General features: G+C 35.5%; 1 pseudogene; it reads right to left on the bottom strand.

The window, feature by feature from the left end:
* Positions 1-3,919, bottom strand: part of LOC110292410 — a 22,962-nt pseudogene extending 19,043 nt beyond the window's left edge.
* Positions 3,920-24,465: the final 20,546 nt, after the last annotated feature.

Raw genomic sequence — 24,465 nt, 5'->3', positions numbered from 1 at the left:
CCTGATGATTAAGGATGTTGAACATTTTTTCAGGTGCTTCTCTGCCATTCGGTATTCCTCAGGTGAGAATTCTTTGTTCAGTTCTGAGCCCCATTTTTTCATGGGGTTATTTGATTTTCTGGAGTCCACCTTCTTGAGTTCTTTGTATATATTAGATATTAGTCCCTTATCTGATTTAGGATAGGTAAAGATCCTTTCCCAATCTGTTGGTGGTTTTTATCTTTTTTTTCAATTTGCGTAAAGTTAGGATATGAGATGTGGTTAAGTTGACATGTATAAACAGGATGCCACAATCAAATAAGAATTAATGTTATTTTCTCCTCTTTAAAGATATATTTGAGATTTTTGATTTTCATCATTTACAAACCTATGCAGTCTAGTATAATACTTTAATGCATGTATCAACTCAGTAGTGGTCAAATTAAGGTAATTAAAATTTTCAATTTCTTATCACACCTTGGATTTGGTGCTCTTTTTTCTTGTCATTTATAAATATATATGACAAGTTATTTTAAAATATAATCACCCAAACATGTCAAAGACACTGTAAACTCTGTTTTATAATTACATTCAAATTTCTTTCACCTCTCCTGACTTTCCAGGATACAGTAATTACTAGCTTACATTTGTATTAACTTCAATCTCTTAAAACTAACCACATAGAGAAAGAACATATCATAGATGTCAGAGTTTTATTTCAATTAATATAATATCCTTTAATTTTATACATGTTGCAGTAAATGTTAGTTACAACATTTTGTTGAAAAGATATTATGTTTGTACATGCATATATGCATGGATATTGCTAAAATATAGATTAATTCTATCTCTTCACTTTTGTGAATAAAGTTATAATAGCCCTAGGCATCCAAATGTCTTATTTGATAAAATATCATATTCTTTGACATATATTCAGTACTGTGATATGTTTATCATATGTTTGCTCCTGAAACCTCATACATTTATTCATAATCATTTTAATAATTTATATTTCAAGTAAAGATATTTAATTTTCCCTAAATCTAGATTAAAATTTGTAATACTTCTTTCTATTTTTTGGTAAAATTGTTTCAAATATATCTCATTATAGTTTTAACTGATATTTCTTTGATATCTAGTGATCCTGAAAATTCTTTGACCATTTGAGTTTTCTATTAATGATTCCCTGGCAGTTAGCTTACTATATTATAGAGTGTTGATGTTACTTGCATAGTCTAAGTATGAAACTTTTTAAGATAAATCATTTATAGAAAATTATTTTTCTTTTTTTTACATCACACTTCATGACTTTATGTTTGCACTAAAGTCACTGAAATAAAACAGATGATATAACATGTTCCTACAATACACACCTTTATAGAAACAAAAGTTAGTTGTAAAAGGATTTAATGGAACAAATTTGTAATACTCTTTGATTCACCTTATTTATTTGTGCTTGTTGTTGAATAAGCTCATCCTGTCTATTTCTTTCTCAACCATGCCTGGCTGCATCAACATAGTTGCTCTGACTTAAACTCCTCTCCAAGCTGACTAATTCAATCTGGCTTCTCTTAGCTTCTCACAGAATTGTTGAACTTGCCTCAAACTGACTCTAGCAATGTGTCCTAATATTCTGGGTCTTTCTGATTCTTTGGATTCAACTGGCTCTGCTGAGCTGCAGTGAACTGCATGAACTCACAAAGAGACTCAACTTCACTCAGGTCTTTGCATCATCTGAGCTTAACTCCACTACAATGTCTCCTGTGCTGGCTGACTGAGCAGAACTGACCTAACTCTGAACTGCACCAAAATGAAATTATGTGAACTCAAATGATTGAGCTGTGCTCTAGCTGACCATCCTCATTTTCCTGGCTGTTCCCATGAAAGTTGGGCATATCCTACCAGTTTCATTTGGTTAGATCTTTCCTTGATTCATCACTTTGTCCCTCAATTAGATGTCACTTTCAAACACGGCTGTTTCATTCTATAATTTATGTTGTTTGGAATTAAAGGACTACATTAAAAGTGTGTATGTATTCCAGCCAAAGCAGCCATGTTGCTGGATTAAAATTTCTGTACGCAAATTGATATTATAGTCTAGGAATTACCTTTGAACTTTCTAGTGAAGTATATTTTATTTCTAAGAATTAATGCTAAACTACTGTGTAAATTTTTAAAATATTTCAATGAATAGCTTTATGGTACTTATGTATACGTGAAAAGTAAGAAAAATAGGGCAATCATTATGTGAACAAATGTCAACATTTGCTGCAATTTTCCTTTACTACAAACAGTTGTTTTCTTTTACAAATACACAAAGAAATATGACAATGAGAAAAATACAGTTAAAAAGCCTACCCATATTAAACAAGTATGACAACATTAAGACAAACAAGAGAGGAAGATGCCTATCCAAGTCTTTGCATGTCTTTCTCTAAAACAAAGTTGAGATAAACATGATCTTAAAATTCACTTTCTAATATATATCCTTGTTTCTTTTATCTTACATAAAGTGAATTAAATCTTGTAAACAGATTAAAAAGGAAACTGACAAAATAGGTTAGCTGAATTGTTGTTTCTATTGTCTTTTGAAATTTAAAGGATGCAGATATAACTGTCTCTTGTGAGACTATGCCGGGGCCTGGCAAACAGAAGTGGATGCTCACAGTCAGCTATTGGATGGATCACAGGGCCCCCAATGGAGGAGCTGGAGAAAGCACCCAAGGAGCTGAAGGGATCCGCAACCCCATGNGTGGAACAACATTATGAACTAACCAGTACCCCGGAGATCTTGACTCTAGCTGCATATGTATCAAAAGATGGCCTAGTCGGCCATCACTGGAAAGAGAGGCCCATTGGACATGGAAACTTTATATGCCCCAGTACAGGGGAACGCCAGGGCCAAAAAAAAAAAAAAAAAAAAAAACTGGGAATGGGTGGGTAGGGAAGTAGGGGGGAAGGTATGGGGGACTTTTGGGATAGCATTGGAAATGTAATTGAGGAAAAGATGTAATAAAAATATTAAAAAAAAAAAAAAAAAAGAAATTTAACCTTTGTGATTAGTCACCTGGCACAATGACCTTCCTTGGAAAAGTCATACAAGCATCATATAATGAGTATATCCCTGAGTATACTGGGCATATTTAGTAATGGTGGTCCTGTGCTACCTTTACGTGTAGGTAACACTGTCAATGTGATGTTACTGCCCTCTAATGGGTGGAATGTGATAGGAATAGTTAAAATTACAATGTATGAGAAATTATCCAATGATGATAAAGGCTGTACCTGCTAATATTTGCTTAACAGATTTTCACTTTATGAAAATGTGTATTTTATATTCCAATAAGGTAAACAGGGAAGGCCTTAATATTGTTACTAACAAAATATATATTTGAGAAAAGAAATGTCCATAATAGCAAGTTTAACTAACATAGGAGCTGAAAATATCAATACAATATGATCTTCAAGTCATAACACTCGTTCTGCTGCTTAAAATTTTAAACTCAAAATTTGTTCTTTAATAAGAACATGTAGCTGTAAATTAATAATTCAACTGTAATTAAAGTGTGCAATAAATATATTTAATCTATAATTTATAGTCAAAATTGTGCCATAAATTAGGCAATCAAATAATTTGAATTATATCAGTTCTATATATTGCTTTAAAACAAGCTAAGTCCGTGCTTGTTTTATTTTTATGATATTTTATATTTAATTTTCAAAAATTTCATACATCATATTCATTTCTGCTGCCCTGCATCAAATCTCCAAATTTATATTCTCTATCTCTTGTTTTACATAATCCATTCAATTTAGATAGTACTGCTTTGGGGCCTTCCATTGAAGGATGAATAAGCTATCGCTGATTACCTCTGCCCAAAGGAAAGTAGCAATCTCCTACCCAGCAGCCATCAGCTGCCATCAGCTCATCAGCTTTCATCGCTCCTTCTCTATCCATGCTGGAAATGTAACTGCCTTGATTTTGTGCAAGCCTTGGATAGGTATCGACAGTCACTATGAGTTCATGTGTATGACAAGCATGCCAATAACTAAAGGACAACTCCCAACTTCCTCCAAACCTCTGGCTCCTGTATTCCTTTTAATTGTACTTTAAGTATGTTCCCTGAACATTGTGGAAAGTGGGCAGGTTTTCTAAATAACTTTTTGTTTTAACCTCCTTCCTGTAAAAGCACCTACTGGTTTTGACAGATAAATAAATAGTTTTATCATTTTAATATTTGGTTCATATCCAAAACCCTCACTTAACTGTCCACTAAATTTTGGCAAAAAACAAACAAAATAATGTTATATGAACTACAAGTATTGGATCTTTATCTGGAATTCTGTGTTCCTGGTTGTATCTAATCAAATACAACTTTAAGTGGACCTCCCTAACACCCTTAGCAATGCTTTCCAGAAATGAGTATTTGCACAGGAGAATCATCCCAACAGCCATGACAAGCACCAGCACCTGTGGCTTAGTGCTTCCCTTGAGAGAATGTCCTAAGTATTTGTTTTAGAAGTCAAAAAAAAAAAAAAAAAAAAAAAACTGTCCCTTCAGAACAGACAGTAGAAATCCAAAATAAATGAATAACCTAGCATATATCAGTACTATGCAATGTGTTAAAACAAGCTAAATTAGTGTTTGTTTCAATTTTATAACTTTTTAAATTTAAATTTCAAAAGTTCCATTCATTCATGTGTATATATATATATATATATATATATATATATATATATATATACTAAATCTCTCTCTCTCTATATATATGTACACACACACACAATATGTGTGTGTGTGAGAGAGAGAGACACACACACACCACACACACACACACAGAGAGAGAGAGAGAGAGAGAGAGAGAGAGNTTTTTAAATTTAAATTTCAAAAGTTCCATTCATTCATGTGTATATATATATATATATATATATATATATATATATATATATATAGCATTTCAAACTCGGGAAGAACATGTTTTTCTCCTTTATGCTTCAAGTTGTTACAATTTCTACAATCACAATTATTTATTTCATAGTTTGGTATAATCTATAATAATGGGTGTCAAGGAAATGCAAACCAATTTTAGCTCATAAAGACTTAAAAATAGTCTGAAATAACAAAACAAATAAATATCAAAATCTTTTTCTAAGTTTTTCTCCAATTTGTTTTCTTACAAAATTTAAATGAAACAGAAAGTTTTCTTGTCAAGAAATGAAAACGCGTTCTCCTTGGTCTTCACTGATGTGTATGCCCTTATAAAACCCCAATCAAGCAAGAATAAAGATTGGGGAAAATAAATTAGTGCTTCTAAATGAAGAACAATTTTCAGTAAATTTTCCTGTACTTGAAGTCCAAAGAAAACTTTATAATATTAAACTCTATATGCAATTAAAAATCTGTCTTCATTATATGTTTAGTGACCCTGGCCCTCTAGTTTAAAACAGAGCACTTAATTTTGTAAAGAAAAATTTGTGAAATTCAAAAAGAGTAAAAGCTCTGTCATATATGGCTCCTAAATACGGTAAAATACTAATAGCTTTCTAATTTTTTTGTAAGAAAATAAAACACAACTGGTCATAATTATTAGTTCTACATACCAGATATAATTTTATTTTCTTTAAAAGCAAAGATAACTTTTTCCTCAACTCTGACCTTTCTCATCAAATTTGCCAATCAACTAGAGATAATTTTATAAATCAAGAGATATTTGATTAAAATGTACTTAAAAGGCCAAGTAAAAATGAATAAAGGACTGTGTAATAGTTTGTCTATTTTAGCATAAAATTTATATATACAATAAGGGTTTCAATCTTAAGATACTTATGAATATCTTAAGTATTTTGCTATAGCTTATAGTGATGAAATTGTCATGATTTAAAGTAGTTATCAGTAAAGAAAATATGTATCTAGGGACAAACTTCTATCAAAATAATTGTAGAAGTTCAAAAACTCTTCAAAATATCACAGATTATAATGTAAAGAGCTAATGCTATACTCATTGTAAGTACATTCAGCTGTGTCCTCACTTTATTAGTATGACAACCTTGAAATTGAAGACTGTCCATAACTCTCAGGTTTGACAATGGGAGGGAATCATAGCTTTGATGCTAAGTAAGATATAATTTTAAAATATTATCCAATGCCTTTTTAGGAAATTTTCCTGAATATATACAATAATTTATATAATGGATTAATATTTTAGTGTGGTACATCTACTTTACTTTTAATTTTTTTTCTTTTTTGTTTTTAACAGCCCAGACTTCATCCTCTTCCTGGTTCACCCTCTGACTGTTCCATATCCCATACCTCCTCCCTCCTGTCTCCAACAGGACATCCCCACCCCCAATCCCATTCCACTAGACTCCTTGGGGCTCCAAGTCTCTCAAAAGTTAGATGCATCTCTCACTTAGTCAAAACCCAGCAGTCCTCTGCTGTATATGTGTTGGAGGCCTCATATCAGGTGGTGTATGTTGCTTGGTTGGTGGCTTAGTGTCTGAGAGTTCTCAGGGGTCCAGGTTAGTTGAGACTGCTGTTCTTCCTCTAGGGTATTTCTTCTCCTCAGCTTCTTGCTGCATTTCCCTAATTCAACCACAGGGGTCCCCAGCTTCTGTCCATTGATCATGTGTAAATATCTGCATCTAACTCTTTCAGCTGCTTGTTGGGCCTTTCAGAGGGCAGTCATGGTAAGCTCCTGTTTGTAAGCATACAATAACATCAGAAATTGTGTCAGGCCTTGAGTCCTCTTCTTGAGCTGGATCCCAATTTGAACCTGTCATTGGACCCCCTTTCCCTTAGGCTATTCTCCATTCCTGTCCCTGCAGTTCTTTCAGACAGTAATAATCCTGGGTTAGAGATTTTGACTCTTGGCTAGCAACTCCATCCCTACACTTGATGTCCTGTCTTTTTACTGGAGGTGGACTCTACAAGTTGCCTCTGCCAACTATAGGTCATTTCATCTAAGGTCTCCTTTTGAGACCTGAGAGTCTCTCACCTCCCAGGTCTCTGGTACATTCTAAAGGGACCCCTACCTTCTACCTCCCAAGGTTGCCTGTTTCCATTCTTTCTGTTGACCCTTAGAGCTTCAGTCCTGTTCCCCACTCACTAAATCCTGATCAGAAAACAAACAAACAAAAACATAAATAAATAAATAAATAAATAAATAAATAAATAAATAAATAACTTTACTAACCCCACATCCAAGAGGGCTAATGTCCAAAATAAATAAAGAACTCAAGAAGCTAACCACCAAGAAACCAAAGAAACCAATTAAAAAATGAATTATAGAAATAAACAGAGAACTTACAACAGAGGAATCTTCAATGGCTGAGAAGGTGTAAGGTGTAAGTGTTTAAAGAAATGTTCAAAGTCCTTAGTTATCAGGGAAATGCAAATCAAAACTACCATGAGATTCCACCTTAAACCAATCAGAATGGCTAAGATCAAAACCGCAGGTGAGAGCACATGTTGGCAAGGATGTAGAGACAGAGGAACACTCCTCCATTGCTGGTGGGATTGCAAACTGATACAACTACTATGGAAACCAATCTGGAAGTTCTTCATAAAATTGAAAATAGATCTACTTGAAGACTCAGCTATACCACTCTTGGGCATATACCCAAAAGATGCCCAACAATGCCACAGGGGCATGTGTTTCACTGTTTTCATAGCAGCCTTATTTGTGATAGCCAGAAGCTAGAAACAACCCAGATGCCCCACAACAGAACAATGGATACAGAAAATGTGGTTCATTTACACAATCGAATACTACTCAGCTATTAAGAATGAGGATATCATGAGTTTTGCAGGCAAATGGATGGAACTAAACCATATCATCCAGAATAAGGTAACTGAGACCCATAAGGATACATATGGTTTGTACTCACTAATATGTGGATATTACAAATAAGTACAGAATACCCAGAATACAATCTACAGAACTCAAGAAGGCTAACAAGCCGAAGGGCCCAAGTGAGGAAGGCTCAATCCCACTTGGGAGGGAGAAGAAAGCAATCACAGGAGTGGGAGAGGAGGGTAGAGATCTGTGTGGGAAAGTGGACAGGGAGTGGAAGAGAAGTACATCTATTTCTAACTAGCAGACATGTTATCACAAGATTTCAGCATTGCAGCTCTTACATATTTTTGGGCATTGCCTTCATTTTGTTGTTCACTCTTTGGTATTATGATGTAAAGATAATGTACATACCAATATTACCTGTCTCAGTTACTTTTCTATTGATGAAAATACACACAATGACAAAAAGGACCTATTAAAGAAAACATTTATTGAGACTTATAGTGACAAAGGGTTAGCACCCATGTTCATCATGACAAGGAAGATGGTCACAGGCAGATAGGCAAAGCACTCAAGCAGTAACTGAGACCTTACATCCTATCCTTAAGCAAAGTCGGGGAGGGGGGGCACTGGTAAATGAATGTTATGTTTTATAACTCTAAAGCCACCTGCAGTGACACCTCCAAAAACCACAGCTACTAATCCTTTACAACCAGTGTATGAACTGGTGGCCAACCACTCAAATAAATGAGTTTATGGTTAGCCATTATCTTTCAAACCACCAAAAGAGGAAATTCAGAAAGAGTGTAAACACAGGTACTCTTTAGTTCAGCATATTAGTATGTAATTCAATTATCTCTTGTCCTAATTGCTTATTATTTCAAACTAAACATGATTACAGGAAGAACATTAATCAGAACACTTAAGATCTATGTCCCGTTTTCATAATTTCTCTTCACTTTAGCTAACATATTTTAAATGGAATTGAATAGATGTGCTTCGTTGGACTATAACAGAATCAAATAAGTCCATGGGGAGGCTTTATGAACATCTGAGTTCAACTAAGTTTAATGTCCTTCCTATCATCCAATAAATGAATACTCCTCAATATCTAGTGAACTTAACACATTAATATTTACATGAATGTATAAAATAATACAGCACTTTTTGTTTTTTTGTTTTTCTTTTTTTTTTTTTTTTTTTTTTTTTTTTTTTTTTTTTTTTTTTTTTTTTTTTTTTTTTTTTTTTTTTTTTTTTTTTTTTTTTTTTTTTTTTCGAGACAGGGTTTCTCTGTATCGCCCTGGCTGTCCTGGAACTCACTTTGTAGACCAGGCTGGCCTCGAACTCAGAAATCCGCCTGCCTCTGCCTCCCAAGTGCTGGGATTAAAGGCGTGCGCCACCACTGCCCGGCTAATGCAGCACTTTTTATACATTTGTCTAGTTCCTGATTTCCAGTTTCCCAGGAAACAAATAGAAATAAAGAAGCAATGTAATAGTAATGCTCCCTCCAGTACTTTACCACCCTTTTCCTATAAGTAGGGAAGATAGTCTCAGCACATATAAAAGACAGGAGAAACCACAGATGTTGGTCACACTTTGTAGATGTGTTGTATGGCATTTTGTAATGTTGAGAAATGTTCCAACATATTTTAAGAATATAAAAATAAAATGAATGCATCTATGAGCTAAAATAGTGTGGCAGTGACAATTTCAACAGTTTTCTAAAACCATCAGTATATCTAAAGAAGAAAGACAGGGAATATTAGTGTAGTCTCCTTTAGTTTACTAATTCACTAAAATAGCTCAGTAAAGCCACATAAATATTTTGCTTTCTAATATTTTACATATTGAGTCTTACATGTATATTACCTTAATCTTTGACTATGGTGTTTAAAACATATTATTACTAGAAATGTCGATTTGGGGTTAGTAATTTAGCTCTTATGCTGATGGATCAATCCAAGTATATTAAATGCTGTGATGTACTAATCAGCTCTGTGTTACCATGATGAAATACCAGCAGCACTATGATATAAAGAAATAAAGTTTTTCTTAGTTCCTTTCATTGTAGGTTAAAGTTCAGGATTTGGTAGCTAAATTGTGTGGTGGCTATGTGTAAGAGAAAGAAGTTCCATGTTCACAGAGAGGACAAAAGTTATGGGGGTGAGGACAGACATTTGTTATGAAATATCCCTGCTTGAAGAAATACTCCGCATCTCTGGGGGGTTAAAGCTACCCATTTATCTTCAACTCTCAAGAATACCACTAACTATAACAGTAACTTCAGAATTAAACTTTGATTCAAAACGGGCACTTGAGGATACAAAAGTCACAAGCAAATCACATAAAGTATTGCCTTATCAGAGTTGCTCATTCATGAATTTGTGCAGATAATGAAACACTAATAAAAACTGTTATTATGGAGAGAACATCAAAAATAAGACAGAAAACAAATTTGACAGTCATTAAATTTATATATTACTTAAGAGAATCAGAAGAAAGAAATAAGCATAATGCAGCCACAAATTAAAAAAATGAAAGGAAAAGTAAAGAGAAGAAGAAAGAAAGAAAGAAAGAAAGAAAGAAAGAAAGAAAGAAAGAAAGAAAGAAAGAAAGAAAGAAAGAAAGAAAGAAAGAAAGGAAGGAAGAGAAAGAGAGAGAAAGAAAGAAAGAAAGAAAGAAAGAAAGAAAGAAAGAAAGAAAGAAAGAAAGAGAAAGAAAGAGAAAGAAAGAAAAAGAAAGAAAGAAAGACAGAAAGAAAGAAAGAGAGAAAGAAAACATGCTTTGAATAGAGAAGATCATAACATTACAAGCCAAAGACAATAAGAGCTTTACTAATCAGAAAGAATCCCCTTATACTATATACTGAAGAACATTAAAGGAATTGTCAAGTAGTTTACCTTGGTATATATCAACATATCCCCTAAGCATGCAGATAGCTGAAAAGTCCCACTTTTGTGGGAATCTATTCTTTAAAGGCGTGGTACCCCATTTCTCCTCCTCCTCCATTCCAGAACATGAAGCTCTTTACAGACTTGTAAGCATCTCTGATGTTCTCATACATAATTTAAAGGGCTAAAAACCACTGAATGCTTTCTAGTAACCATCCCATTGCTTTAAACGGACCTATGCCTCATTTATCCCAAGGGAGGAAATATCAGTTTTCAAAAACCAGATTTCTCTTTCTTCAACAACAAAGGAGTGCTTTCCCCTTCCAACTCAGCTAATTACACAAAAGCTGCCATTCGTCCATTAGGAAATGTGTATTAATGTTCTGATGGAATTAATCAGGTTTGAAAGCTAGTAGTGGCCAAGAAAAGGTTTTAAAAAATAGCCTCAAAAGAAATTAAGACAGAAAATAAAATCATTTCTGCCCCCAAAATGTCGTGGTTTATTTATATATGAGTGCTGACTCAGGAAGTTGCCATGTGGGTGAACAGCGATTAGGAGAAATCATTGCCAAAGGGAATGGAGGTTTAGTTTATGTTTCCAATTTAAGTGATCATCATTTTATGATGTGTTCCCAGTGGATTCATAAATAAGTTTATCTTGATTGCATTTACCACACACAGGAAGTGTTACCATGGGACTTTTTTGGATCTGATTTCTCAAATTCTAAACCACAAGACACTTGGAGATTTGTGCCTTATGATTTCCATTCAAATTCAATTAACTGTTTAATTTCAGTCTCCTTGGTCTTATTCAACATCTTAATTATGTGATTTTTTTAGATTTTTTTATTATAATTAGTTATTCTACAAAACTCATGCTGAAACTTTGGATTTAAAGAGATCAGTAATTACTTTAACTTAAATTCTACAATACCTTTTTTGTGTTTCCTGTAATCTCTGGGAAAGTTTATTTTTTATGTTTATATAATGGGCTATCTTTTCTGATTCATAATAGATATACGTTATTAGAGCACAGCACGTGAGATTTCTATGAGGCTGGAGTATGATTCTCAATGCAGGATTTGATTGAGTTACTGAAAAGTTAATTTAAATACTGTGTACTTGGTTTCAGTCATCCATTCCCTTAACCAAACATTGGCTGCAGCTATAGTATCATGGACTGTGGGACTGTGAAAGGTAGCCTGGTTCCCGTTTGAACTAAGGACTGAAACACTGGGGACCCTGAAGGACAGTAGGAGTTTCACCTGTTCCCAGGCACCAGACCCCTGTCACTAGACATAGCCACCCATAGATTTGTGACCATCAGTCACATAAGAGCAATGTTCCAATCCCCTCCATATATAGAAGATGTGACCTGTGGTCAGGAAGGATCAAGACAGATCTCTATTTTTTTTCTTTTTTCTTTTAATTGGATATTTTCTTTATTTACAATTCAAATGTTACCTATCTCCTTTCCCATTCCCAGTTTCTCCCTGGAAACCTCCATCCCATCCCTTACCCATGCTTCTATGAGGGTGTTCCCCCATAAACCCACCAACTCCTGCCTCTCCACCTTTGAATTTCCCTCCACTGGGTCATTGAGCCTTACCTGAGGACCCAACTATACCACTCCTGGGCGTATACCCAAAAGATTCTCTGCCTTATAACAAGGTCTCATTATGTTCATAGCAGCCTTATTTATAATAGCCAGAAACTAGAAACAACACAGATGTCTTTCAACAGAGGAATGGATACAGAAAATATGGTAAATTTACACAATGGAGTACTTCTCAGTTATTAAAAATAACGAATTCATGAAATTGGCAAATGGATGGAACTAGAAAATATCATCCTGAGTGAGGTAACCCAATCACAAAAGAACACACATGGTATGCATCACTGATAAGTAGATATTAGCCCAAAAGCTCAGAATTACCAAGATACAACTCACAGATCACATGAAGCTCAAGAAGAAGAAAGACCAAAGTGTGAGTGCTTCCGTCCTTCTTAGAAAGGGGGACAAAATACTCAAGGAAGCAAATATGGAGACAAAGTGTCGAGCAGAGACTGAAGGAAAGCCCATCTCGAGACTGCCTCACCTGGGGATCCATCCCATATACAGTCACCAAACCCAGACACTATCTGTGGATGACAAGAAGTACATGCTGCTAGGAGCCTGTATAGCTGTCTGCTGAGAGGCTCTGCTAGGCCTTACAAAAACAAAGGTAGGTGCATGCTGGCAGCCAACCAATGGACAGATCTCCATTTTAATGAGGTACCTAAAGGCCTGGAGGACTAAGCCAAGAAGATTTCCTTCCCATATACTCCTCCCTACAAAGTGTTTTTAATTTCAGGCCCACCCTGAGAATTGGGATATGATTTTACTTATCCACTTTCCACTATGGCAATAAATTCCTTAAAACCAAGGACTCTTTTCATCGGGATCTGCTAGAGAAGGCCTTCAGAGCTGCTGTCTACTCTCCCATAGAAGACTTCTCTGTTCTCCCCACCACGACCAAGCCAAGGTCAAGCCTGCTGCCACTGTCAAGCCAAGGACTCTCCCTGGAGGGACCAGCTGGAGCTTCCTCCTCCCCTCACCCAGCCGTGGGTGGGCAGTTGGGGGTTAGATTCAACCTGCCAGCCCAGGGACCCATAAACTAGCTCCAGCTGTCCAGCACCTCAGACTATGCTCACCCACCCCAGGAGCAGTGTTCTGCAGCTTCCCTAGGACAAGACATCCACCCTGTGAAAGCATGGGGTAATTGTGGTCAACTTCCCATGTCCTGCCTCCTCAAGCAGCTGAGCCCTGTGGTGGAACAGATGCAGGACCCCACAACCCTATAATGGCCTGTGTCCTAATTTAGCAGGGCATTTGTCAACCCAAAGTCATTAAGCAAGAATAATTTAAAAACAAGAAATTTAATGTTAGGATACAAATAAAACATTTAAATCATGTTTAGTTGGATAAAATTTGTAACTTATAAATTAGCACTTTTATGAGCAAGAGGGGATCAAGAGGTCATGAGTGAAATGTGCCTGCTTTGTGCACTGGGCCATTACTATTAAAGAGGAATGACTCTCTTTATTAGTTTCAGTAATTAATTCATTAGGTAAAAGTTATGTAAAACTATATAACTGCTTCAGTGATTAGACCAGGGGCTTTTGCCTCCTAAATCATAAGTCTTACTGAGATTATTTTTAAATGTTTATGTTTTTCTAATTACAGTGATTAAACACTGAGAACAAACCAGGTGAATAATTTTTTTGTGGTTGTCCTCCATAAAAAACAAAAGTCTTTATTATTTTAACCTAAACAAGATTGCAATCTTTGTTATAAAAAGCAAGCCATATATATTTCACAGTAAGAGTGAATGATAAACAAAAGCTATCTGTACAAGTAAATTTAATAGGGCTTAAAGAGAATTGCTCCCATAGTAACCACCTTTATTAAAACTGTCCTGATTCCATGTATTATGTAATACTAGTTATTTTAATATCAGTATATATCTTTATAGACCTCAAATAAAGTTGGTTAAATTTGATCTTTCCTATGAACAAGTAAAAATAGCCTGTTTTATCATTCCAGATTGCAATTAAGTATTAAAGAATAGCTTTTGTTTTGCATATTTTCTTCTTCAGTTTATACATACACAGTTTTACAACCACTGGAAGTATGAAATCTATTAGAAACAAAATGAATTATCTGCATAGTGGTCTTTGTAACTGTTAAATCACATAATTATAAATTCCCTATTCGTATAGTAAGAAAAATCTTAGAAGTTAATTTCTAAAACAGTGAAATTATAAAATATATCCATCCACAAAAATATCAAGAAATTTAATTTAATTTACTGATGAAAATTAAGGGACCGAGAAAATATTAAAAATCTTTAGTTTATAGGGAAAGTCCCAAAGTACATTTAAATTTAATTTTAGATTTACTTATCTGTATGAGGGTTTTCTTATAAGTGTTTGTCTGCATGTTTGAAAGTGCACTTCATATGGGTCTGTTGCCCAAGGAAGTCAGATGAGTGTTTCAAATGCCCTGGAAGTTGAATTTCAGATAGTTATGAACCAATATTTTGATGCTGAGGACCAAACCTGTGTCATCTGCAAAAGAAACAACTGTTCTTTACTGCTGAGCCATATCTCTAGCCACATGCTCCCCATAAAGTAGTTTTAATTAACAATTTTTATTGTTGCTAAGAAACTTGAATATTTAAAAGAACTCTCAGCCATTTATTTCTTCTCTTGAGAATTGTCCAACTCAACTTAGATTCATGTATCTATATATGTATTATTTGTAAACACAAAATAAACTCATTTCCTATGCATAGTAGAACCCAATTAACACTTTTAATATCAACCCCTGGTGATGGTGGTTGTGCACATTCCGCCCCAATATTCTGGGTTCCCCAATGAAAGACACACACACACAAACACACACACACAGTTTATATTTTTGATATGCCTTAAACAGCTCAATGTCTAGGCCACTTCCTAATCTCCATATGGCTGTTGTACCCTCCTGTTGATAATCCTGAGTTACTACTTACTAAAATCTATATTACATATTTGATGCTTCAGACCCAGACCTGCATTCCTGGGCACCTAAATGACAACTATCTCTGTTTTCTCTTCCTTCCCCAGTATGGCAGGGCTATCTCTCTCTTTCTCCCTCATTCCCTTGCCCTGGAACCCTAAAGGTCCTGCTTTTGTCTCTCTGCCCAACCATTAGTGGAAGGCAACTTTGTTTACAAGTTAAAACCAACTGGGGGCAGGGTTCCTTCAGTTTCTCATGTGCAGACATGTGGATTCTCATGCAATGTGGGGGACCAGATTAACATAAGTGTCATTAGACCAAACCCACAACACATACAGCATTTTCCTATTTTTAGTGCCTTTTTCCCCCTTTCCTTCCATGTAGCTTCTCTTTGCATTCTTCAGATAAACTCCTTCCTACCTTTTCTTATTCCCCCATCTGTACTCTTGGTATTTCCCTTTTCTGAACTCCTCCTCTCTACATCACCTACATTGGTTCCTCTTTAGTTTCCTCATTTCTGGGGTTACTCACATCTAAAAATTAAAAGCTAAAAACACAGATGAAAGAAAATATGTGATATTGTCTTTCTCAGTCTTATTTACCTTCTTCAGTATTTACCTACTATTTCTACCCATTTAACTGAAAGTTCATGATTTCATTTTCTTACTGATGAATATAATTCCAGTATGTATGTATAACACATTTTCATTGTTTATTCTTAAGTTGGCAGACAGGTTATTACCACCTCCTTGCTATTGTGAAAGAATAGCAATGAGCATAGTGGAACACGTATCTATGGTAGGATGTTGTGTCCTGGAACATATGACCAGGATAGTAATATATCAGTGTCATATGGTAGATCTATTTTCATCTATTTTGAGAATACACTACATTGGAAATGGCTGGACCAGTTTATAATCTCACCAATAGTAATTAACGGTTTCCCTTTCCCGGCATCATTTCCAACATTGTTTTCTTAATCTTAGCAGTTTTGCTGCATTGAATTAACCATTAACCTCTAACAGAAGTTCTCAACCTGTGAGTCATGACACCTTTGGGGTTTAAAAGACCTTTTCACAGGGGTCCCATATCATTACAATTCATAACAGTAGGGAAAATTGCATTTATAAAGTAGCAATAAAATAATTTGATGTTGAGGTCACCACAACATGAGGAACTGTGTGATAAAATTTGTTCTGTAGCTGTTCAGCACCCACAGAGAACTGGTTGCCTGAAAGGGAGGCTGGAAATAAAAAAGGACAGTGGGCAAGAGAAGGATGCAGCCAAGACAAAGGTTTCTGATCAAGGCTCAAAGTTTAATTTTCAGCTCTTTGTTTATATAGGCAAAACCCACAGACCCACCTGTTTCAGCTGGCTTGAGTTGCAAAGCAACTCAGCAGGTAGGGTCAACTTCTCAAAGCTCCAGTAGGGAATTGCAAATGCAGTGAGGCCAGGTCCTACTCCAGCCAGGTTGTAAAACCATCTAGGGTTTGTTTAGCCTACTCAAGGCTGAGGGAAGGGCCTTTGAACCCATTAACACAGTTCTTCACATTGTGGTGACCTCAAATGTAAAATTATTTTATTGCTACTTTATAAACGCAATTTTCCTAATGCTATGAATTGTAATGATATGGGGCCTCTGTGAAAAGGTCTTTTAACCCCCAAAGCTGTCATGACTCACAGGTTGAGAAGTGCTGTTAGAGGTGTTATAGGCTTCCTGATTTGAGGTGGCCTCACATTGGTGCTGTCATGCCAACCCTGCAGCTATGGACTATATTTTTATAAACCTCTATGTCAAAATACATTATTTCTTCTTAGGTTGATTTTTCTCATGGTATTCAATCAAAGGAACATAAAAGCAACTAATACAGAAATCATTTAAGGCATGCATATAAAAGTAAATTTTGAGATCTTTTTCATAGCAAGATACCTATATTAACAGTGGTATATTATATATACTAAAAGAGAATGTGAAACTTTAAGTATTGTTGAAAAAAGTTAATTAATTTGCAGTTGGAGAAATAGCTCAGTCACTAAGAGCACTTATTGTTCTTCAGAGGTCCTGAGTTTGAGAACCAGCACCACATGATAACTATTAACTTTAACTCTAGTTCCAATAGATTAGATGTCCTCTTCTGACTTCTGTGGTCACTGCATGCATGTGGTACACAGCTATTTCCTTTCAACAAACGCAAATACACATAAAATAAAAATTAGATGCAATTAAGGCCATGGATATGCTAATTAGGTCAACTTATTCATTCTTTATTATTAACATCAGAACACAATAATGTCTTCTATAAATGTATGCACTGGCTGATTTTGTGTGTCAACCTGACAAAGGCTGGATTAATCACAGGCAAAGGAGCTTCAGTTGGGGAAGGGCCTCCATGATATCCAGCTGTGGGGCATTTTCTCAATTAGTGAACAAGGGGGAAAGCCCCTTGTGGATGATGACATCCCTGGGCTGGCAGTCTTGGGTTCTATAAGAGAGCAGGCTGAGCAAGCCAGGGGAAGCAAGCCAGTAAGAAACACCCTTCCATGACCTCTACATCAGCTACTGCTTCCTGAACTGCTTAGGTTCCATTCCTAAATCCCTTTGGTGATGAACAGCAACATGGAAGTGTAAGCTGAATAAATAATTTCCTCCCCAACTTGCTTCTTGGTCATGATGTTTGGTCCAGGAATAGAAACCCTGACTAAGACTATATACATATGACCTTTAAATGAAAAATAATGGTATTTAAAAAGGTAAAATAACAACTTGCTTACAGACTCTAAGATATACATATTACTTGTTTAATGTATACCAAATAAGGGAAAAGATAGATAAAATATTCATTTCAAAAATGTAACCAGCAAGAACAAATTAATACAAATGAATAGTGAGGTGAGTTATGAATATGGAACATTTTCATAAGTTAAATAAGGTAAGTAAGTTATCCTGAAATTATACCATTGACTTAACACTCTGAGTTGGATAAAAGCTTTAAAAAGCAGTGTGGAAACACTGGTGTATATGGCAGGTTATTGTGAAGGGAATAGAGCTCATATCTTGTTTCTACATTGCTTTAGATGTACAGATCAATGAGAAGGTACTTTAGGAAATGTAGAGGAGTTACATACACTTTTTATATATTATGCATTATAAGGCTACCTAAGCATTAGTTATGAATTTACAAAATATGAAAAATTTACAGTAGAATATGGAAGACATATTTATTGTCAAAATATTAATGAAACTGTCTCTTCACATAATATAATGAGAAGCTAAGCAGGGTATTAAGAAGTGAATATTTATTTCCATGCCTGTGGTCTACATGTCTTCCTTTCGTGTGTAATTTTTCTCTTTTGGAATATTGTAAGAATCAGGAATTGATCTCCTTGTCTCCCATATTCCAACTGCCAAATTATTTTCCTATACTAAGAATAGTTTCTCATTAAAATTGGTTTGTTGTAGAAGATTAATTTCTTCTGAATGTATTTTACAAAATGCTTATGAACTTTTTGATGTTTGGAGAACAATAGGAATAAATTAGTATTGCAGAGAAGGAATTGGCAGAAAACAAAGTCTTCTGGAAACATAGTTAAATAATGCCTGTAGTTCCTGAACAAATAGCTAGGAAAACAGCATTATCGTTTATAAATTATATTAACTTTGATAACTTTATTTTTGTTTTGTTCAACAGTCCAAGGTTTATTCTCAGCTAGTTACCTTGATCCAATTTTGATGGGATTTTTGTTTTCTGTTTTTTTGTTTTGTTTTGTTTGTTTTTAGTATATTTAGTTTAGAGAGCTTCTTTGCTTGTTTTCTTCAGACATTGGTTTATTTTGGTTTGTTTTAAACAGTAATTTTACAACATTACTCCTTTATTCCTTCCTCTCTCCTTCAGCATGTAATTCTAATTTTGTTTTGAATCCTCCTGTCTTGCTGACTTACTTAAAAAAAAAAACTTTTAGGAGCAACAAGTTATAAGGCACCATGATAAGACATGCTTGTTCCCTTCTCCTCAACACTGTGGAGGTGTCATGGGAACACAGAAGAATATTTGCCATATATGAACCCCCCCGCAAAAAATGCAGACAGAATCTCTTCCCCAAATTAAAACAGGGTCTGGACCATTCCACATCATCTGTGTAATGAATGATGAAGATCATAGGCCATTGTTGTCTCACAGGCTGAATGGCTTGTGCCACAAACTTTTGACATAAGGTAGGACTTTTAGCCATGCCCTGTGGAAGAACTGTCCATTGATAGCTCTTCATAGGTTATTTAAAATTAATAGCAGGAATACTGAAAGCAAATCTTTCACAATCCTCAGGATGTAAAGGAATAGTAAAGAAACAATCTTTCAAGTCTACCACAATTTTATAATATCCTTTAGGAATGGCTACTGGAGACAGAGGCACAGGTTGTAAAGCTCCCATAGGTACCATGATTTCATTAGCCTTTCTTCGATCTAACAATCTCCATTTACCCGATTTTTTTCTTGATAACAAATATTGGAGTATTCCAAGAAGACTGAGATTCTACGAAATGTCCTGCCTGTAATTGCTCCTGCACTAGCGAGGAGGCGGCTTCTATTCTCTCTTTAGGTAAAGACCACTGATCAACCCACATCAGAATATCATTAAGCCATTGAATTTTATCAGCATGGGATGCAGGCAAGATAGTGGCCATTACTGTAAATACCCTAAGCTTCTTGTGTTAGAGTGAGGTTTAGGACTTTCAAAAGTCTTAATACCTTGTCTTTCCTTTTCTAGTCCCTGACCGGGCAAAAATCCTTATGTTAGCATCTGCTTAGTCACTGCTTCATTGGGACTGCACATTATAATGCCCATCTGTGACAAGAGATCTCTTCCCCATAGGGTAACAGGCAAATTTGATATAACATACGGCTGAATTTGTTCTGAATTGCCCTCCTCATCTCTCCAGGTTAGCAATTTAGAGCTTTGTTTTGGGTTATTGACATAACCAATTCCTTGAAGGTGAGTAAGTGTATTAGACAAAGGCCAAGTTGAAGGCCAATCTTATCCTCTAATAATTGTTACATTAGCTCCAGTATATATTAATCCTTCAAAGCCTTTTCCATCAAATGTCAATTTAAGGTTAGGTCTCTGACTAGTTATAGATTGAACCCAATACACATCAGAGGAACCAAAGCACTTTGTCCTCTTTTATTCTTAATAAATCTGGACGGAGGCAGATGTAAAGGAACTAAGACTCCCTCATAATCATTATTTATAACACCTGGATAAATCTGCAGACCTTTTACAATAGAACTGCTTAGTCCTAAAAGAAATTAACAAGTTTCTGCGGGTAGAGGTCCAAAAACTCCTGTAAGTAGAGTTTGAACTCCCATTTCTGGGGCTAATACTGTGTGGGTAGTGGAACACCCAAACCTGCACTTCCTGGGGTTGCCCTGACAAGTTCAAAAACAGATTTCTTTGGCTGGGCAGCAACTTCATGGCCCCATAAGCTGCTTACTGTGGGTATCTCCAGGCGTGAGGTTGGCCCCTCCTCTCATTTCCTGCAATGGAATATCTGTCTTGGATTTACATTCCCTAGCCCAATGATTGCCCTTCCTCCATCGAGGACAAACTCCCAGAGCATGGCTTGCTTGTCCACTCTCAGCACCTCTACTCTTAGGACAATCATTTTTAAAATGATCCAAACTTCCACACTTAAAACATGCATTATTCCCTCGTAGCAACCTGTGTGTACACTCCAACAGGAAACCCAATCTGATTAGCATTGCCTTCATATTGACCTTCTCCTAAAAGCATGTTAACATCCCAGTCTGGATTACCTGTCTGAGCATTCAAAGTGGCAGTTCTCTTACTGGCTTCTTGCCATTTGGAATTCCAAAGTAAGAAATCTCCTCCTGACAGAGTAGCCTTACATAGAATCTTCCAATCTTGGGGGGTTAAATGTGACTCCATGACAGTATCCAATAATGCTTGTGTGAAAGGAGCTGTAGGGCCATATTGTGCAACAGCTGATTTTAACACTTTTATCACCCTGAACTCCAAAGTCTGGTATTGTCTGACCCTATTATCTTGCTCTTTCAGAAGTATCTTGCCCTTTCCCAGGAGTCTGACTCACAGCTCTTTCTAGGGGAGATTGGTACATTTCAGAATAGCTGTTCTTCCCTGTATTTGACACCTTTTTTAGCTCCCGAAGCTCATTAGTCAATTTCTGCAACTTGATTTCAAACTCTAATTTACTTAGTTGCATATCCATATGAGTAGCATCTCCTATAGTGGATGCAGGAGGTTCACAAGGAGGCCAATCCTCACCAAAATATTTGGCGACTCCTTTTTCTGAATGATCTTCCTTGTCTAATGTTAGCTCATCATTAGAATCTCTGTATCTTTCTAATTTAGGGTTGAGAGGGCCCTCTTCTGAGAAAGTCCTTTCTGGCAGGCATTCTTCCTAAGATTCTTCAAACTCTGCCTGGGTACTATCTGATGCCTTCAGCGCCCAGAGGCAGAGGGTAAAATTATCTGCCTGGGTGTTTCTCAGAACTTCTCCAATTCTCTCGCAGTTTCTCTTATCTAAAGTTTTTTTCTTTTCTGAACAATGGGCAGCAAGAATCTATCTGATCTGAGAAATCTTCTAACAAATGTTTTTCAAACCCTACTTCTCTCACCTGAAGCAGCTCTTGGAGGCTGCAGACAAATGCCTGTTTAGAATTTTCTGATACAGTTTTCTGCCGACTACCCCGAAGTGGAATCAGTGCCGGGTCAACACTGTCCCAACTTAGCCCGTATCCTATTGCACCTACAGCAACAACTTAAAAAAGATAAAGTTTAAAGCCAGTGCAAGCCTAAATACCTGTTGCTCACTGTGCTCAATACGATTTTCTTGTTCTTCCCTTCTCATGGAGCTCCACATAAGACAGCATTCCCTCAATCTGTCCCACTGTGTTCTGGCCCCATGTTCTGGGCACCACCTGTAGACTGCGGCCACGTGAACTGGGTTCCCCTGAAAGGCAGGCTGGAGCTGAAAGATATCAGATGTAGAGAAAAGAACAAGGCCAAGACAAACCTTTCAGTTCAAAGCCTCTGAAATTTACTGAGAGTCCCTGCTTATAAAGAGGGTAGGCCCATCCCCCCCACCCACACCCCCAGCTCATTCTTGGTGCCTGGAGCCCACTCGTAGGCAATCTACAGGGTGTGTCTCCAGAAAGTCTCAAGGACCTTTCTGTGGGAAGCAGAGTCTTGGAGGAGAGCAAATAGAGCCATCAAGGTCAGAAGGCTCTACCCTAGGTAATCTTCTTAGTGGCAGCAAGGTCAAAGTCTGGATCAGCCTGCTTCAAGGCTGAGGGAGGCTACAGAATAAAATTATACTAATTAAATTTTCATTACTTTGAGGCATAGTATTGATTTGTCTTACATTTTACAATGTTAGATTTGTAAAAGCCTAAAACTAAGCCAGCCTTAAGATTAAAATATGGTTCAATTAAATATCCGGGAACTTTCAAAGGCTTTCTTTTTAACTCAGTAAACTGAAAATATAAAGTTAAAAGAATAAACAACAACAACAGCAACAAAAGCCTACCCACCAAAAAAACCTAAAGTACTGAAATATAGATGGAGAGAATTCATTGTTTCTGGGACCCATATGAGATATACATGTATTTTGTGTTGTTGAGAGTGCTAATTTTACTCCTGACAAATTAACATTATCACTTAGTACTAATTTATTGCTAATAATGCATTTGGTTTTGAATATTGTTGTGGTATTAGATATTTTAATATCTAATTTGTTATTTATATATTATAAAATTATTAAAATAAATTCAGTAGGATCCAATACAGACATTGTTTAATTTAGAATCTCTGTTCATAAATAAACATTATACTTAATAATTATGCATGTAAGTAAACATCATCAAATTAAGCATGCAATTTGGGGCATATCAATAACTTTTGGACAAATACACTACATAATTTCATAGGATTTATGTTCTTTCTTCTTGTTCACCCATTTTTTTTTTTATTATTAAAGTATAAATCCTCCTGGACCATTGTGCCCTCACTGGTCCTATAGCAAATCTCCTGTGCAGTCTGGACATCTTTCCTCCCTTTCTTTTGTTTTTCATGGAAAAAAATAATAATTTGCTAGCTTCCCAGTTCCTTAAGGAAACAGATGCCTTTTATTTTCAAAATTGCAATTACTAGGTTAAAATATAAAGATGTTTGGCTCTATAAGTATTTTGTCTCCTGTCTTTTTTTGGCTAAGACAAAATAATTGTCTGAGTTCATATGTAATCTGAGGGAGGTCTTTCTAAATTATAACCTTCTGTAGCTCTTAGACTTTTGAAATGCCAAAGAAAAAGTTGTGTCAAACATACATATTCAGATAACACTAAACATATTAATCAGGTTGAAATATATATTATATATTACATAAATATATAATACATATGTATAACATATGTATATTTCTATATAAGCAATAATAATCAAAGAAAAATAAGGCAACAATTTGAGGGGGGACTGGAAGATGTTGGAGGGAAGAAAGGGAAGGATGGACATGTTGAAATTAAATTTTAATTTAAATTGAAAATTAAATTTAAAAGTTAAAAGAATACAGTATCCCTGTATATTATTTCTTGTAACTATAAAATTATCTGAAAAGTGAACATTTAATTAAAAAAAAACAAAATCAAACAAGCAAGTAAACAAATGTAAACAGCTAAAATATTTGCCTAAAATTCAAATTGGAAGTTATCTTAGGTTGTAACATCATGCTGTGAATGTGGTTTGGATTTTATTCTTTAAAATTATTGTAAATTTGTTTTTCATGTTGTTTTGTAACACAATATTAAAGAAGGAATTTTGTAGAGTAAAATAAGATTTTGTTATTATTAAAGATTCTTTTTCTAAAACAAAAGTGGAAGGTTAAGACAAATTATGAAAAATATAAAGATTATGTGCATGCATCTCTCTGCCTATATCTATATCCATATCTATATCTATATGCTAACTAAATATTTCAAAAATGACTTATATCAAAGTTAAGTACACCAATTGTTTTAGTTAATTTTCAATTGCTGTGATGAAATAGCATGACTGAGCCAACTTATAATAGAGAGCATTTAATTGGAGATTGACAGTATTGGTTATAGCTTACAACAATCATGGACGGCCACATGGCAGCAGGTATGCAGGCCTGGTTCTGGAGTAGTGGCTCCAGAGGAAGCTTTAATAGTAGCTCACGCCTGATTCTCAAATTCCATGTAAAAAG

The sequence above is a fragment of the Mus caroli genome, chromosome 4 (genome assembly GCF_900094665.2).
Source record: "Mus caroli chromosome 4, CAROLI_EIJ_v1.1, whole genome shotgun sequence".
NCBI classification, from domain to species: domain Eukaryota; kingdom Metazoa; phylum Chordata; class Mammalia; order Rodentia; family Muridae; genus Mus; species Mus caroli.
Note: the sequence above shows the minus strand (reverse complement) of the source record. Positions and strands in the feature narration are given on the sequence as shown.